This window comes from Magnolia sinica, chromosome 11, assembly GCF_029962835.1.
Source record: "Magnolia sinica isolate HGM2019 chromosome 11, MsV1, whole genome shotgun sequence".
NCBI lineage: Eukaryota > Viridiplantae > Streptophyta > Magnoliopsida > Magnoliales > Magnoliaceae > Magnolia > Magnolia sinica.
In genome coordinates this window covers 13,736,409-13,756,181 of record NC_080583.1, presented here as the reverse complement: position 1 = coordinate 13,756,181, position 19,773 = coordinate 13,736,409, and positions in this window count along the sequence as shown.

The window sequence follows — 19,773 nt, the reverse complement described above, 5'->3', positions numbered from 1 at the left end:
AGGGACTTATATTCAGTCCACAAGCTCTATAGGGGTTAATTAAACACATTCCTATTTAATTTAATCTTCACCATCAATCCAATGGGCGAATCCAGGAAATAGCACCGATCATATCATCTTAACCGTTGAAAACGCGATCAAAGGCACGTGAAGGTTAAATGTGTCAAAATTTCCACACCTAAAGATAGATGGTAGCACTTTTGGAACCTTGGCACACATGTCATATATGGGATATGTGGTACATGTGTTCTGCAATCAAGTTTACTAGTTCTATAGTAATAATAATAGAATTTAACCAAGCATTTATATGAATAAGGAAAGCTTTCTCAATAGTAAAAAATAAAAATAAAAATTTGAGTGTTGCTTAGATCAGAAGAATTCAAATGTTTGGGTATTCTAAGACCCACCATCCTTAGGAAATTACATTTGAAGGATGATTGGCATTGAAACTTCTGATAATTTAAATGGCCACCGTTCTTGCAATGCTAAAAGAATTGGCACTTTGGATTTCCAAAAATATTTTTTTTTTTAAATGACTATGTTTCACTTACACACACACTAAGGATTCTCAATGTCTTGTCTCAGAGTCATTTAACCAAAATAATTTTATTTTAAGAGGGATGGGCAGTTAAAAGTGTAGAGTACGTGTGACATAATAGAAATTTAAATCAATGATGACACCATTTGTTCTATGGTTAATATGGGCTGACAATTTTTCTTCGGATTGATTAGAAACTGAGGTATGTTTTGTGCATGGATGGATGGATGGGTGTATTAGTGTATGTATGCATGGATGGATCATATATATGTATGGATAGATGAATGTATAGATGGATGGATGGATGGATATACGTGTATGGATGTATGCATGCATGCATAGATGTATGTATTAGCATTTGTATGCATGGATACATTAACGTATATATGGATGTGTGCATGTAAGGACTTGTTTGGGTGTATGTATGTATGGGTGCATGCATGGATAGATGTATGACTTTTTCTTTGATTTACAAATAGCTTTAAGTGATTAGTGTTTCTAATGATATTATTATTATGAAATGAACTTCTTCTCGTTACTATTGCATTAAATTCTTATGAGAGCGAATGCTTTTAGGCCCTCTCAAATGGAAACTTATTATGTATGCATCTTCTTGTAATTTTTTTAAATCCCTAAGTATGCAAATATATGTATTTTAGTATCGCTTGAAGTTTCACTAAAAAATCACACATTTTCCCCAATATTTCCTTTAATTAGCGATATATTTTCGAATATCAGCAATAATATTGAATATATTGATATATGTTTGCATATCCAGAGCTAGAGTTCTACAGGAGTCAAACCGAGTCGAGCTTGTGCCACTTATGCTTTGTGAAAGCAGGATTCTATAGTTCGTTTCACCTAGCATTTGAGCAGTTCATATAATTAAAATAGATTATGTGATGTAACCTAGAATAAACATAAACCCAATAGCTGGAAATACGAGAGCTCCTCCAACGCGTAGAACTCTATGGTAACTGCATCTATGATAAGGTCTGGTTGGTGTTTTAAAACATCATCCTAGAGTGGGAGTGAGTGATAAACTCAATAGTTCCGTTAACATCAAGTTACACGAGTTATCAATTCCACAAGCACAGTTAATGATAAAACAATTTAAACATCCAGTTCCTAAATGCTCTTATTAATGCATGTGCATGTTGTTATGAGATGCACATATCCTCGCAATCCAACACTCCCTCATAGTGACTCCGACGCGTCATTTGCAAATGCCAACACTCCCTCATCACGCGACCACAATTCCCAAGTCACCACAACCTAATACAATGCAATAAGTGATCATGTTAGCCGAGTATTTAATTAAGTCCAGTCATCCAGCCAGATTAGGGAAACTGAAACACCTCTACTAAATCAATAGCCCTAACTCGATCACTAGGCCTAAGGTGGTCGTAGCAGCCCTGTACTTATGATCCTTAATCCATATTAGGATTTATCACCCAGACGACAACTCCCTAATTAATGTAAGGCTAACACTTGCCCGACCAACTATGACCGATCACTGAGGACCCAGATGACACAGCCCGAATACACAAGGTTAGGCCACCCATTAATGGGTAGAGGGCGCCCACAAATAATGTAAGGGTTGTCACCCAAACGTAATTATGGGGAGTGGTTGCGGCATCATTTCAACTTGATATACTAGGCTTTCAGCCTCCTTGATTGCTCATTGGTCACTATGGGGAGGCTCGTCACCTCAGTGTAAGCCGACAGCACGGACACAGTGTCCCATACCATCTTGCCTGGCTCCTAAGACTTGGGGACCGATCACTAGCGGTTATCAATAGGCCTCTCTTGGATATAGGGGTGCTCCAAATTCAAGCAAACGTGATTATACATGGTAGATACACATGGTTGGTTAGCTAATAAAGAATTCGGTAGACTTAGCGAACCTCGGCATAACTGACATTGGACCTAAGTATCTCATATAGTCCAACTACTGTCGGTTATCCGCGTTTGGGACAGATCAATCAAACTAGTTTAGGGCAGCTAACCCAATTAGGGATGCCCTCATAAATTATGGTTTATCAACTAACCCAATTAACTAAATAGCCACAATCAATCAATGTACTTAATAAATTAATTATCGCAACTACAGGAAAGAGTACAAAACAGCAAATCAGGAAAATTCTACTTGATTTAGACATTTTATCGAACATGCGGGCATACCACCCAAATCATTATAATTTACATCTGATAAGACAAAATTAGGTGTATATGTAGGAAAATAATACGAAGCATGAATATGAAATTTCAGCAATTTTGCCCTATTCTAGTATGCAATCAGACGTTTATGCTATATTACATAAAAATTCAAAATTTATTAAGGGCAATCAATCAAACGAGTATACAATGGTTAACATGTGATTATTCATTCACTACATAAACCATTAATTGCGACATGGGCTCGATAATCGGCAACCTAAGGGTAATGGTCTGCACCTATAAGTGGTTCGTTGAATTTCTAGCGCCGCTCCTAATATTTGAATTCATAGATCGACTTGCCGGTGCTCTGCACCAGTGTGGTTAGCTTGTAAGGGCATATGCAATCGGCCCTTAAGGCCCAAATCTTTTTTTTTAAAAGGCTTGTTAGTTACCTTTGATTGTCACCAGAGCATTCTAGCGGTGTGTTGTGGTCGTGGCTACATCACGGGCTAGTGGGGATGGGGTGAATTCTCCAATCTACCCCCTCCCACACCTTCTCCCCTTCTTCTCCTCTCTCTCTCTCTCTCTCTCTCTCTCTCTCTCTCTCCCTCTCTCTCTCTCTCTCTTCCCTCTTTTTGCAAGTGAAAATTCGTATGTGAGTGAGAGAGGGTATTTCATAATGTGCACAAATAGCCCTGATGCCCATTTTTCCATTAGACTGGTATTGGGGGAGGGTGCTTCTAACTTACAGGGCCTCAACGGAGGCCCACAGGCTCATCCGCACCAGAGGGTAGGTGTCTCATCATGGGATCTATATTACATCATAAATTTGGCGACAATTGGACACTTCCATAAACTGTGGGGACCCCACTTGCGATAAACAATCATCGGTGATTGATCGAGGCCGCAGCTATACGAATATGAGCAAAAAAATATCATTAACTCATACCTCGAGTTTGATTACAATCGAACGGTCGAAAAGACTCAACTTCGTAATAGAGCGGAAGGTCCATTTCACTTAAGTTTCAGGCTTCAGCATAGGGTATTTTCGCATTTCAAGCACTTTGCCTTTGGCCCAAGTTGCGCAGTTCTGGGCACTTTCTTAGTTCTCCACCCACGATGGACTCAAGCCCACTAAGACGAACGCCCTTCTATAGCATGGGGTTTAGTGGCCCACTACTGAGCTATATAGAGCTTGTTCGGATAATCATGGCATTTCTAGAATGAATTGGGTAGGGAGATTTCTCATGCGCAACGATTAGGGTCTATATTAGCTAAGTCTATAGTGTCGCCTATTCGCAATTAGAGAAAATAGCGATTCGGTCACAATCACTCTTAATCGTTGGTTCTTAGGCTAAAAGTGTAATTGGGTCACTTTGATTTGTTAATTGAGATCTGACCCCTAGTTATCTCAAATTTGGGTAGATCTTTATTTTAGTTATGTTCATCTTGATTAGTCAGTGATAGGTCGACTATATTTGGCCTCTATGTGAACAAACCACGAGGTTAAACTCGATGCTTAAATGATCAGGCGGATCCATTGGCTTCCTACGGTTAATTAATCGAATTTATACGGTCTTTATTGGTATCACTTACGTATAGACTCACCTCAAGAGTCAATGGTCAGTAAGTGACAACGTAAGCTAGTTATATAATTAAAAAAAAAATAAGGATTTTTTTGAAAATTCAAAATAGTGAAAATTCAGGACGTTATAGCTTCGGACAACTCGACTTAGCTCGACCAATAGCTAACCCCAACTCAAATGCAGCTCGACTTAATCCTTGAGCCTGACTAGCCAGTTCAGCTCCATTCGATCAGTAGCTAGGGCCAATTCGAGCCAAGTTCGAGCTTCTGGGACATTTTCTCAAACACATAGAGTGCATCTTTAATTTCTCATAGAATGCAAAACTGTAACAATAGTTGATAGGTATTTTATCAAACACTCGGCGGGCAGCATCAATAAAGATTTAAGGGCAGTTTTATAATGTAAAGTTTTTTTGGTAGTGATTTGTTTCGTATCCATTCCTTCCTCGCCACCGGCTGATCCTGCGGAGAATGTATGCACCCGAAACAACACTTCGTTGACTGATTTCATCAAATACTCGGCAAGCAGCATCAATATCGAAATAATTAAGTCATTGATCTGAGTCGATTCAAGTTGGAGTCAAGCTCAGGCAAGCTTGAACTTAACTCAAAATTTTTTCAAGCACCAAAATCTAGTTCAACTCGGTCCGAATCCAATTTCAAGCCAAGGCAAGTCGAACTTTTCTGAGTCAAGTGAAGCAAGCTGACCAAGCTAACTCGACTCGTGTATAGCTCTATCCATTGCTATCAATACTTGTAGCAATACCTATAATACTAACACAAGGTGGAACCCACATGATAGATAGTCTAAGTCAACAATTGGACCATTTGTGATATAATCAAAATGGATTGTCAATTTTCCAAAATCATTAAATATATTGGTAGGATTATATGATAAAAGTGAATTTTAATAGTGACTGGCAATAAAGGGTGGGATCATATGATGGATGGTTTAGATAAATTATCAGGCCATTTATAGTGTGTTAAATATAGATGTCCATCTCACTAGCAATTGAATAGGCAATTATGATTTTTCAATAAAAGTGATTTTTTCTGAATGTTATGTATAAGGGTGAGAAGCACATGTTGGACAATTTAGATCAATGATATGACCATAGCATGATCAATATGTGCCATTCATTTCTCTAACCATTATGAATCACAAGTGCAAATTTTGCTCACATACATCAATTTAATTGCATGATATACAATTAAGTGGTACAATTATCTCTAAGAAAAAAAAATATTTATAGTTAACTAGAGCTAGATATAAACCAAACCAAACCAAGCCTCGAAGTCAAGCTTGTTTAAAAAAAACAAACCAAGCTCAAACCATGGCACTATCGGCTCGGCTCGACTTGATTGGTCTTGATTTGGCTCATAGATTATATGCACACTGTTTCCTGTTGTGATCCACTTGAGCTTTGGATATGATTCAATTTTGGGATCATGTCCTAAAATGATATATAAAAATGGACGGACGACATGGATAATACATATACATGATGACGTGGATAATACATAACACATATACATGAATGCACACTACTTTTTATGGCTTGGTCCACTCGAGCTTTGGATATGATTTAATTTTGTATCATGTCATAAAATGGTATGTAAAATCGGATAGACAACATAGATAATACATATACATGATGATGGGCCCACAAAGTTTACTTAGTACGCTAAAGCGGGATTTAAATTGGTTGGTGACCTCAACACTCATACATCAAGTCAAACCGAGTCGAGCTGGCCTCAGCTCGACTCGGCTCGGCCACTAGCTAATCCCAGCTAGAACTCGGCTCGGCTTAGCTCGGTCCTCGAGCCTGACTGGCCAGCTTGGCTCAGTTTGGTCAACAGCTCGAGCGAGTTCAAGCCGAGTTCGCATGTGCAGCATTTTCGCAAACATGTGGACTGCACCTTCAAAATCTCGCTTTATGTAAAACAGCAACAATGGTTTTACAGGTATTTTATCAAACACCTTCTAAGCAACATAAAAATCAAGAAAAAAAGGGTATTTGTTTCATATACATACCATCCTTGCCAACAGCCACACTTTGTTGAGTCATTTCATCAAACACTTGGTGAGCAACAATAATATCAAAGTAACCGAGTCACCGAACTGGTTCGATCCAAGTTCGATTTGAGTTGGGTTCGATCCAAGTAGAGTCGAGTTGGGGCCAACTCGAACTCATTTTCAAGCTCAAAAAATCAGCTCGACTGGGCTCAAACTCAGCTTCGAACCGAGTTGAATCGAGCTTTTTCAAGTCGAGTCGAGCGAGCTAACCGAGCTAGCTCGGTTCGTGTACACCCCTAATGCTCTATGAGCCCCACCATGAGATATGTATTTTATCCAGCCGTCCATCAAAATTTTCAACTCATTTTATGGTATGAGGCCAAAAATAAGGAAAGATCCAAACCTCCAATAAACCAAACATATTGGGGGGACATAAGTTTTGGATCAATATTGTTTCCCTATGATGGGGTTCACATCAATGTATGCGATGCATATCTATGCCGCCCATCCATTTTTCTAGCTCATTTTATGGCATAGGCCAAAAAATGAAGTAGATCTAAATATCAGTTAGGCCATACCACATGAAACATTGATCATTAAATGACCACCATTGAAATCATCATAGCGTCAATATCAACTTGATCCAAAACTTTTGTGGCCCACAAAATATTTCTTGGTCAATCACATTAATCCACGTCTGTGTGACATTATTACCAATTTGGATTGTTAATAAACATTACGGTGGACCCTAGAAAAGTTGTAATTGTGGTCACTATTTCCTATTATATGGCTTTCATATATTACCAAGATTGGTTGCATCCAATTTGGAAAGATGGTAGTCATGATTTTGAGGAGGACGACGACAAGCACAATAATCAAGGTGGAGACTCTGTCTACATGAAGGTCAATTTCTAACCAGCATTGAGATTTTCCTTTTATCTAATTATATTACTTTGGTTATGGTCTTCATTGATTGGGAACTTTGAAACTCATATATGTGTGTGTGTGTAAAATTCATTTAACAAAAAAAAAAAATGAATTGACCCTTATTTGAACTTGACTCGGTTAAAAAATGAATTAGCCCTTATTTAAACTTGACTCGGCTCGGCTGGGCTCAACTCGACTCAGCTCAGATATTTGAACCAAACCAAACCAAACTCAAGCTTGTATAATTTAGACCAAACCAAGCTTAAACAGCGGGGATAGACTCAAAGCTCAACTCATGTAAAGCTCGAATAGAAGTTGCCATATAAACAAGCGAAATCAAACTTGGGCCAAGCTCAGTTAATCTCAGCTCATGTACAGCTCTCCAATTGACATTGAGACTTGTAGTTGATCAGGTAATAGAGTGGGCCGCACTTATTCTTTTAACCTTAACCTTACCTACTATCAACTTATAAGCCAGTCAAACACAGGCATTACAATTTCAAGAGATCACAACCAACTGCAGGAGTCGTCCAAGCAAAGAAATTATAATTGCCAGCTGTTATAATATCCATGCATTACTAGCAATCAACCCCTAATTGTTATTGTTTTTTTAGTTATATATATATATATATATATATATATATATATATATATATATATATATATATATATATATATATAATTTGTACAAGTTGATTGGGATTGAACTTTTGTTTATTACAAAACTGATTTTTAACCATCGCCCACATATTGTTGGGTCCACAAGTTTAGTTGTCCAATTGTCTTCCACACATGTATAGTGATGCTTTCTGACGGTATATCCCCCAATACCTGCTGCCGAAAATCCAAGCCATTGCTTGGACTTTGGAGGATTACAATTGGAAGCTTAGACAAAAACCCATATAACAAACATTTGATAGGTAGATATCCTATAATCGACGGCCAAGGGCATCCGACTGATATCATTTTTGTTGCATGGGCTGTTCATCATAGGGGCCAACTAATCATCGGTTCAGATCTCGTACACGTTTCACAAATGAAGCCAAATCGAGTGGCTGGCTAGCAAAGATATTAGGCACTTACACCTGGATCGTTTAATTAGCAGTGTTTATATTGTATGTTAACAGGCTCTCTTTCTCACGTGTGACACAGATGACATATCAGGACCGTTCATCTGCGAGGCCTTTGATGGATGAGATGTACGCTCACATTCAGTGTGATGATGATACTAGGCTACAGGACAAGAATAAGGTCAAACCGAATATCAGACATTCAATAATCAAATATCCACCAAACGGTGGTTAAAGGTGTCATCTAACGGACGTGATATTGGGATGCCTCATCTACAGTAGGGCCAAAAGATGAACGGCCAACATGCCACATGCAGAGTTTGTTGCTGGAACCTTTCCCCAAAAAAAAAAAAAAAAAAATTCCCTGACCGTGGCCCTACCATGATGTATGTATTTTATATCCACGCTGTCCATCAGTTCTTCCAGTTCATTTCAGGGAATGGTCCCAAAATTGAAGCAGATCTGACTCTCAAATGGACCACACCACAGGAAACAGTGGTCAGTGAACGCCCAACGTTAAAAGATTTCTAGGGCCCACCTTAATATTTATCTGCCATCAAACTGTGATAAGGTCACACAGACCTGGACGAGGGAAAACACATATATATCAGCTTGATCCAAAACTTTTGCAGCCATAAGAAGTTTTTAATGGTGAGCAGGTTTCCTATAGTGTGGTCCACCTGAGATTTAGATCTGTCTCATATTTAGTCTCATGTCCTAAAATGAGCTGGAAAAATGGATGGATGGGGTGGATAAAATACATACTTCATGGTGGGACCCACGGAGCTTTTTCATCACCACACGGTACCAACGTGGTTGCTGTATGCTTCTCTACCCAATCCCAGCCCTGAGAATGAATTTCAATTGAAAATCTTGCCGAGTGGACAACCGCTCCGTCCAAAACATGGGCCTCACCATGAAGATCGTCTAAGGGTAAAATCAGGCCGACCTATGTACGTTCAATCAGGCAGCGCTTTTACTTATTTATTTTTAGTTTTTAACAACAGGTGGCATTCATGGCGTGGCCCACCTAATCGACGGCTCCGATATCATGCACGCGTGATAGCACAGAAACTTACTGGCCATTGAAATGTATGGGATAGACGTTCCCAATTTCGTTTTGGAACTGCAGAATACGATGCGCTGCTACATTTCCTCGCAACTCACGTGCCAGATTCAGACACGAGTGCAAGATCTTAGAACCACCACTGGATAGGACGCGGATTGCGTGCTACCCCCGCCCGTCCCTAGCTCCGAACGGGCAGTTCTGTGGGAGGGCCCACCGTGATGTATCTGTACATCCAAACCGTCTATTCCTTTTTTCAGATTATTTTAAGCATCAAAACAAAAATTAGGCAGATCCAACGATCAAATGGACTACACCACAGATGACTCTTGCATTTAATGCAATTAACATTTAATGCTTTGTGCATTTTAATACAGCCAAGCTTATTATTTATTTGGTGTGGCCCACTTGAACGTTGGTTATGCTTCATTTTTGTGTTCATGACTTAAAATAATCTGAGAAAAAGGATTGACGGTTTGGATGTACAGATACATCACGGTGAGCCTGCCCGCAGAACTGCCTGTTTGGAGCTAGGGACGAGCGGGGGTATTACGCAATCCGCGTCGATTCTCTCCATTAAAAACGTGATCGATTCGCAGATTCTGTGGAAGATGCGGGAGCCGATTAGATGTTACACGGCTGACACTTTAATGGGCGTTCCCCAGACCATGGGACCCACCAGAATCTATATATTATATATCCACACCGTCCATCCAGTTTTTCCAGATCATAGTGAATGGTCGTGAAAAAATATATCCGATCTAAATCTCAAGTGGACCACATTGTAGGGATCGAATGCCCACCGTTAAAAACTTTGGATCAAGCTGATATTTGTGATTTCCTTTCATCCAGGTCTTATTAAGAGGTTGGATGACAAATACATATTACTTTAGGGCCTACAAGGTATGTAATGGTAGGTGTTTCCCATGGTGTGGTCCACTTGAGATTTGGATCTGTCTTGAAATGAGCTGAAAAAACAAAATTGATGGACGGTGTGGATATACAACACAGGCATCAAGGTGGGCCCAACGGTCAGGGAAACACCCACTAGCGTGTTATCAGGGTAACACCTAATCCGCTTCATCGGTTGGTCGGTGGATATGGACTATTGTTCATCATTCCAAACCGTCCAATTTCATCATCAATTCGATTTTAGTTTTATTAGTCAACACAATTTTGTGGAAAGACAGGGAATTCACGTGGTGATTTAAAGCGGATGAATGGTCAGATCTTTCTAATTTCTTTCAAAGTATATTGTGGGTCACGAGGAATATATTCATCTCATGCGTACAACCCTTCTGGAAAGCATGAAAGCAGCCGAGAACGATATTCGCAACCGTGCATGAACATGTACTAAATTCAAGCGCCGTCCATGAGGTACCCCAACATGATTAGGTACGGCCCTTACGGTGGGGATCATATTATGTATATATCCGATATCCACACCGTCCATAAGTTTTTTCAGATGATGTTAGAGCATGAACCCAAAAATAAAAGAGATTAAAATATCACGTGGATCATACCATAGGAAACAGTATTTATTGACCATTGAAAACTTCTAATGGCTCACAAAAGTTTTAGATCAAGATGATATATATATTTCCCTTTATTAAAGTTTAAGTGACCTTATAAAAAGGTTGGATGGAAAATAAACATTACAAAACCATTACGGTGGTCCCTAGGAAGTTTTGAATGGTGTGGCGTTCAATCAGCACTGTTTCCTACATTATGATCTACCTGAGACTTGAATCTGCTTAATTTTTTGGATCGTGTATTAAAATGATCTATAAAAACGGATTTACGGCATAGATATATATTTCATACATCAAGGTGGGCCCCATGGTAAGGACCGTACCGTCCTGGGTGAGGCTGGGGCCGCACCTAATCCGCTCCCGAAAAATAGGTCGCGAATCGGTGAGCGGGCCCTCTATGAGGAGCGGAATACGTGTCGAATATCCGTGCGTACGTAGCAAGTAACAGAGATCCGGACCATTCATCAGGTAGGGCGTACTTTCAATATTCAATGCACCAAAATTATAGTAGTACTTTCATCACGTGAATATCGTACTTATGTTGATTTTTTGCAGTTGGATTTTTTTTATCCCAACCGTCCATTTTTTCCTATAACTTCGACATGCCTGAGTACCTGAAAAATACTATATTTAGTACGTGACATGAAGACGGTGTACCCTGCCTGATGAATGTCCCGGATCTCTGACACATGCTCTCACACACGTGTTGGGGACCGGCACGGAGTAGGTGAGTGAGGCAGGAACTAACTGTGGAGCCCATCTCAACGTATTTATTGTATATCCACACCGTCCATCCGTTTTAACATCTCATTTTAAGGCAACATTAAAACAACGAAGCATATCCAAATCTCAGATGCACCACACCATAAGGAAAATAGCATTGATTAAACGGCTACCATTAAAAACTTCTTAAGGCCAACTGTAATTCTTATTTTCCATTCAACCTGTCTGTAAAGTCACGCAGATTTTTAAAACACAAGTATATAAGCTTGATCCAAAACTTTGTGGCACTAAGAAGTTTTTAATGGTGATAATTTAAGCCCGACTGTGGTCCACATGATATTTGGAGGATCTACCTCGTTTTTTGGAAAATCACGTAAAATGATCCGGAAAAACAGATGGATGGAATGGATATATGACACATACATCTAGGTGAGCCCCACGGTTAGGGGCGTCACCCACTAAGATGTTACCCTTGCCTCGCTTAATCCCCGCGCGTTGCCGACATCTATTCCACGGGCGGGGATTGGGTACTACCCCCACGGCCCCACCAAGAACTAGCAAGAGACGGACGGACGGTATTATCAGGGGCACTGTGGGACCCACCATGGTGTGTATATTTTATCCACGCCGCTCATCCATTTTGACATATCATTTTATGGCAATAGGGTAAAAATTAAGCAGGTTGAAGGCTCAAGTGAACCACACCACAGGAAGTGATAGGGATTGAAAGCTTACCGTTGAAAACTTCTAAGACGCATAGAAGTTTTGGATCAAGCAGCTGATACTTATGTTTTCCCTTCATATGGGTCTACCTGGCCTTATGAAGAGGTTGGATTGCAAATAAACATCACGGTGGGCCCTAGCAAGTTTTCAATGATGGGAATCAATCCCACCACTTCATGTGGTGTGGCCCACTTTACCCTTCAATCTGCCTCTCTTTTTTGGCTCATGCACTTATATGATCTTTCAAAATAAACATATGTATCATGATGGACCCACAAATCTGCTCGCGGGACCGTCCGTCTCTGGCTATGTTCGCGCCCCCATTTCCACCCAGACGCTTGACAGGTGCCGGTTCGCTGGGACTCGACCTAGAAGAGCTTTTTTGTTACTCTGGCAGTGTGATGGATGATACGCGGGCATTTCTAAATTAGGTAAAAATTTCATTAGCTTTCAAGTTACACGGAGAAATTCATATACACAAATTTGATGAATCATGAACCAAAAATTACTATTATTTGATAATCTTACTATCAGATTCCTAGACCATTGTTGGATGGTTAAATGTATTAATAACCAAGCTTATTTGATTTTTTTTACTATTAGTGTAACTCTCAGAAAAACGCTATTAGATTTCGATCCCAAGTTTTTGAGTGTTAACTTAATAAAATGTACATGTGTTCTCATTCAAATCATTTTCATTTCACACAAAAATAATCAGAATAACATTTAAACGGAACCAAAGTAAGGTAGAAATATCACAATCTGAAAATATAGGACTAACACCTAAAAGATACAGTTTCAAAAGCGGTGACTACCCATGTAAGAATTATACGAATCACAATAATTGCAATAGGAATAGAAAAACAGCTACCAGGCGAGAAGAAAATAGAGATCTACAGGGCGCCCTGAGCGCACCGCTGACTGGCCCTAATCCCGAGTTATTTGCATATGTCAAATAGGTGGCGTCAAATGCCAACATAGTAAAGGAATATCCCGAATATTGTTACTTGGTATATTTTAGTAATCAGCAAGTTCACAACAAATATATATTCATATTTGTAATATACTTAAGCATGTTACTTTTAACACATAGCTACTAAGCAAGTTACACATATTACCAACACAGCCAAGCACAAGTAATTATGGCATAGCAAACAAGCAATTTCCTAATATAGTTTATAAGTATATTAATACTATGATAAAATGGTACATGCTCCTTACAATCCATCACTCCCTCACAAGCGATTTCAATGTCTATTTCGTAAATGCCAACACTCCCTCACAAATGACTCCAACGCCAAATCACGACCTATCATAGGGTATGCATGATTAGTCAAGTAATTATTAGTCCTAATTCATATAACATGTTTGTTAAACTAGGATACTGTCGTTATATCATAAGTCATTATCTGGATCACATAATTCGTTGCGGCATATGGCGGGTCTTCACCAATGTCCATTAATCCAAATTAAGGCATCAATATGGTACGGGTCGTAACCCAACATCGACTATGAACAATCAATTCAGAGGCACGGGCTTGTTAATCAAAACTAAATTAATACAAAGGAAATTGCTCGTCACCCATTTCCATTCACGCCTAGTCGTTCGAATGGTACTCGGGCACGAAAATATCAGCCAGGTAATTTAATGGGGGCCGTTTAAACAACATTTTATCACCTCTATCAATACTCATTAGTCACTACAGGGAGGCTTATCACCCCAACATAGGCTGACAGTTCCAACACGGTGTCTCATACCACGATGATCGGCTCATGAGTCTTTGTAGGATTGTAACGCACTAATGATTATGAGTAGACTAAATCAATAGTGATGGTGGTATCTCAAATTCTATTGAATGTTATACAGTTACCAAGCTTAAAAATGATCGAACTTGCATTAGACTGATCTAATCGATTACAGAGGATCTAGAGCAAATTGACATTGAATGCAAAGCATCTCGTGTAGCTCCAACTACTATCAGTTGTCCCTGCTCACTTTGTTCAGCTGTATAAGCCTAGGATAGCCTCCCTAAAGTGGATTATCCGCATATTTAAATAATTTGCGAAACTCAATCCACCGCAACAATACAATTCAATCATATTAAAATTTCTTAGCATTCGACATCGAAGAATTCTAATATTAAGAATTTCATGTCATTCAAGCATTTCATCGAGTATTTTATCAACCAAATACCAAACAGACATATTTAGTAATTCTAAAATGTCAGGTAGAAGCTTGAGGGTAAATCTTCATCTTAAAATTAAAATCCTCGACTCGAATACGGCCCCAACATCGAGAATTTAGAAAAAAAAAAAACTCTAAACATAAATTAAAGTACAAGACTATCATTAATGATATAGACTTAATTCTAATTAAACATTAAACAACGAATTATGGCTTAAATAACTTGATTAGAGTGATCCCTTAACTCGGTTCAAAAAATCAAGACCTATAATTGACGCACAACTAAAACCCTAACGAAGTCGAACCCGATTACAGCTCCATCAAGAGTATGGACCGCTCAAATCGATAATTGAGACTCAAAATCCTAACGTACTTAACCCTAACATTAAGATTTTTGAGAAACGACGAAAATGAAATGGGGTTTCTAACCCTAATGACTTAAAATGTAGAAAATGGAAGAAAGAGACAGAAAGACAGCTAGGAAACCTTTTACCTAACAAGGGGCGAAGAATTTATCTCGAAATTGTCAAATTTCGGCCGTGAAAAATGTGAAACCGAGCATAAAGGCAAGACTTTGCAAGATCCGACTAGCACAAGGATCGGATGATGAGATCTAGGACCAAGCTCCACCATTTCTCCCTTCCCTCTCTTCTTATCTTCCTCTTTCTCTCCTTGGCTTATGGCAAATTCCAATTTGTGTGTTTTAGGCTCAATAGTGAAATATTTATAGTACTAGATGTGGTGCAAATAACCCGAAAGCTTAAATACTTACTATTATAACCCTATGGGAGGTTGTTTTTAACTTTTGGGGTTCACTATAAAGCATACAAGTCAATATACATCATAAGATAGTTGGTCCTAGTGATGATCTATGTATGGATACAATCAGCTCGCCATTTAGATGCGAAGATTAACATGTATGATCAGAAGTCAATTCAACGGTCACTGATGGTTGATTGGGGCCGCGACTATATGGATATGTGTAGGGTATTAACTTAGGTTGTTGCCCTAAATTTAGTCATAATCTAATGATCTGAAAACCACAATTCGGTACAAACTGGATAAATACAATTAACTTAAATTTTTGATTAATTTCAAGAATATTCACACATATCATGCACTGACCTTGCGAGTCCAAGTTGAATGATTTGAGATGCAACATTAGCTCGATATCTCATAATGTACTTCAACCCTACTAAGAAGAATGTCTTTCTATAGTCTTAGGTTTAGTGGCCCACTAACGAGCGGTATAGTGTTTATTCGAATAATCAGGGCATTTCTAAAATCAATTAGATAGTGAGATTTCTTATGTGCAATGATTAAGATTTGGATTAGCTAAGTTCATAATATGGCCTATTCACAACTAGTAAAAATGGCGATCTGATCATAATCACCCTAAACTATTGGTTTTAAGGTTAAAAGAGTAATTGGGTCAGTTTGGTTTGTTAATTAAGATACAATCCCTAGTCGTCTCGACTTTAGGTATATCTTTATTTAGTTACGACTGTCTTGATTAGTTAGTGATATGTCAGATAGATTTGGGGCCCTAGATGAATAAATCACGAGGCTAAACTTAATATTTAAGTGATCGTGTGAATTTGTTAGCTTATTATTGTTAATTAATTAGATTTGTGTGGTTCTTTGGTATCGCCCACACATAAGCTCACATTGAGTGTCAAGGGTTAGCAAGTGACAACGTAAAGCTAGTTATATTGAAAATTTTCAAGAATTTCTGAAAATCGAAAATAACGAAAATCTGAGACACCACAATCAGATTTAGATTTCTAAATGGTTAAAAATAAAAAGTATATGATGGTTTTATTTCAACAAACAAGGGTCCATGAATCAATGAATCAAAGGCTAGGATCTTGAAACCAATTTCATTTGTAGAAGAGTAAACTCTATAGGGGCCCACCATGATGAAAGTATCTTATCAACACTGTCCATCCATTTTTCAACTTATTTTAGGGCATGATCCAAAAAACGAAGCATATCCAAAAATCAAGTGAACCACACCACAAGAAGTAATGGGAATAGAATGCCTATGTTTGAAAACTTCTTGGGGGGCACAAAAGTTTTAGATCGATCTAAAAGTGTCTTATCTACACTATCCATCAGTTTTTTTAATTCATTTTAGAGCAAGATCCAAAAAATGAAGCATATCCAATGATCGAGTGGACCACACCATAGGAAGCAGTGAGAATTAGATGCTTACATTTGAAAACTTCTTAGGGGCCATGGAAGTTTTGGATCGATCTGATATTTATGTTTTCTCATTGTCCATATATGTGTTACCTTATGAACGGATTGGATGATAAATAAAACTCAATGTGGGCCCTAGAAAGGTTTCAAAATTAGACGTCTATCCCCACTATTTCTTGTGGTGTGGTCCACTTAAGATTTGGTATTCTTCAATTTTGGAATATCCCCTAAGATAAGATGGAAAATGAAGGAACAGCCTGAATAAAACAAATATATCATGGTGGGTTTACATAACTTTGATACGAGCTAGCTGGCAGATGTTGGGGTCACCAGCCAAACCGCATCGGCCAGAGTGAGCTCCGCTAGGTCATACTACATCCTGCCCTGCCAAGACGATAATCCGTGTGGACAAGGCTATGTGGAGCCCACCTTAATGTATGGGTATTACTAACACCATTCATCCATTTTTTTAGATCATTTTAAGGTTTGAACCCAAAAATAAGCCATATCCAAGGCTCAACTGGACCACACAGTGGGAATTGAACGCTTATCATTAAAAACTTAATATTTTTGTTTTCTTCCATCCAAGTCTATATGACCTTATGAACATGTTGGATAGAAAATAAACATCACAGTGGCCCCTAGGGAAATTCCAACGGTGGGTGTCATTATCACCTTGCTTCCTGTGGTGTGGTCCACTTAAGCCTTCGATTTGCCTCATTTTTTGGCTCTTAGACTAAAATTATCTGGAAAATGGATGTATAGTGGAGATAAAAACCCATACACATCATGGTGGGCCACACAGAGCCCCTGTCTGAACAGATTATACTCCAGCAACGCCAGGACACAGGCTGCTTCTCACAAATTAGTCAATTTAATTTGAGTAAAGAGAAATTTCCCTCTATAAATTTCAACTTTAGCTGAGCAGCCTTTCTAAACGTACAATACTTTACTTTCCATTTCTAAACTTTAGAGATTTTTTTAGATGAGAATACCCTTGCTATTCCATAAACACATCTTCCTTAAATCGTCTCCGCTCTTCATATTTCTTCCTGAAATTATCTTCTCTTTGTATTTCTTCCTTAAATAGTCTCCTCCTTTTTCTTTCTGGATTCTCCACTTCGTTTTCTTCATTAGTTGAAACTTGTTACATTGAAGTAGGGATTTTAGAGATAGAAGAAGAAGAAAATGGTGCCGCCATCCAAGAAGCGAGCTTTTCAAGTGATCTTTGACCAGATATACACAGTTGACCGTGGATTGTTGGACAAACGGTCAAGGAAAGGATGAACAAAGACACGGTAAACCGTGAAATTGCACAGTCGACCCTAGAACGTCCAAAGAGTCATGGTTGACTGTAAAAATGTGCGACCGACACTGAAATATCCAGAGAGTCACGGTCAACCGTGAAAACCCACGATCAACCTTAGAGGAAACTGAGCGATGGGTCTACAGTTGACCATGAAAGTCATGGTCGACCCTACAATGTCCAGTGAATCACGATCGACCCTCAAGTACTCGGTAAATTCATGTACTCAATGAATTTATGACGGTTGAAAACCATCTCAACACCTGTAATCAGTCAATTTTCACATATTCTGTGAATTTATGATGGTTGAAAACTATCTCAACACCTGTACTTGGTGAATTTACGATGGTTGAAAACATCTCAACACCTATACTTGGTGACTTTTCACCTGTACTCAGTCAATTTTCACGTACTCTAAATTTACGACATTTGAAAACCATCTCAACACTTGTATTCATTGAATTTCCACCTGGACTCTGTCAATTTTCATGTACTCGATTACTTTATGACGGTTGAAAACCGTCTCAACACCTATACATGAATTTTCACTTGTACTTTTTGAGTTAAATTTTCATGTACTCGATGAATTACAACGGTTGAAAACCGTCTTAACACTTGTACTTGGTGAATTTGATCGAGTACTGGGTGAATTTGACCGACCACTAGGTGAATTTTCACCAATCAATTTTATTGTGAAAAACACATTCATTCTTTATTCTTACCTCTCACAGTCGTCATTCCAATGAAACATGAGTTCAAGAAGAAGAAGAAGAGTGCGGTGTAGTAAAACACGATTTCAAAATAAAACCTCGAAAAAGATTGCAAAAACCCCTTATGGACAAAACCTAAAAGATTTCAAGTTTATCAATGCAACCGATTTGAATGAATGAACAGAACCCTATGAAATATTGCAGATGTAAAATGACAATAACTGGAGATTCAATTGGAAATTACATGAAGAAAAACGAAGAAAAGAAAATGAATTTCTAGGTTTTTAGGTATAATTGAAAAAAATGAATATAACCCAACAAACGAGGGCATTTTTGTCTTTCAAAAAAAAGTCAATCTATTCAGTGCAAGGTGGTAGACGCTTATGAGTTTCAACACCCGGTCAAGGGTTCTAGTACCCATAGAAGCTGAAATTTCACAACAGCATGAGCGTGTGGGGGTGTGTGCGCGTCGTGCAAAGACCAGGATGACGCTTCTCAAGCTCCCAGTTGTAGAAATAGATCAAAGTTACATAGGCCCTACAATGATGTATTTATCATATCTACGCCGTACATCCATTTGGTGAGATCATTTTAGATCTTGATCTCAAAAATGAGTAATTTCAAAGCCTCAAGTGGACCACACCACAAATAGTAGTGGGGCCAATGATTCTCACTGTTAAAACATTTGTAGAGCCCACTGTAACATTTAGTTTCCATCCAATCTGTTCATAATGTCGCCCAGACATGAATGAAGAGAAAAAATATATGTCATATTGATCCAAAATTTCTGTTACCCTAAAAGGGTTTCAATGGCAGGTGCTCAATTCCCACTACTTTTCACCGGTGGTCCACTTGTTTTTTGGATCTGTCTTATTTTTCGGCTCAAGCCTTAGGATAAGCTCACCAAGTGGACGGACGGACGGCTTGGATATAACTCATTCCTCATGATGGAACCCACAAAATTTGGTGACGTCAACACACCGGCCACATCGTTGGTGTCTCGTACACCAACCAATCCACTTCTTTTTA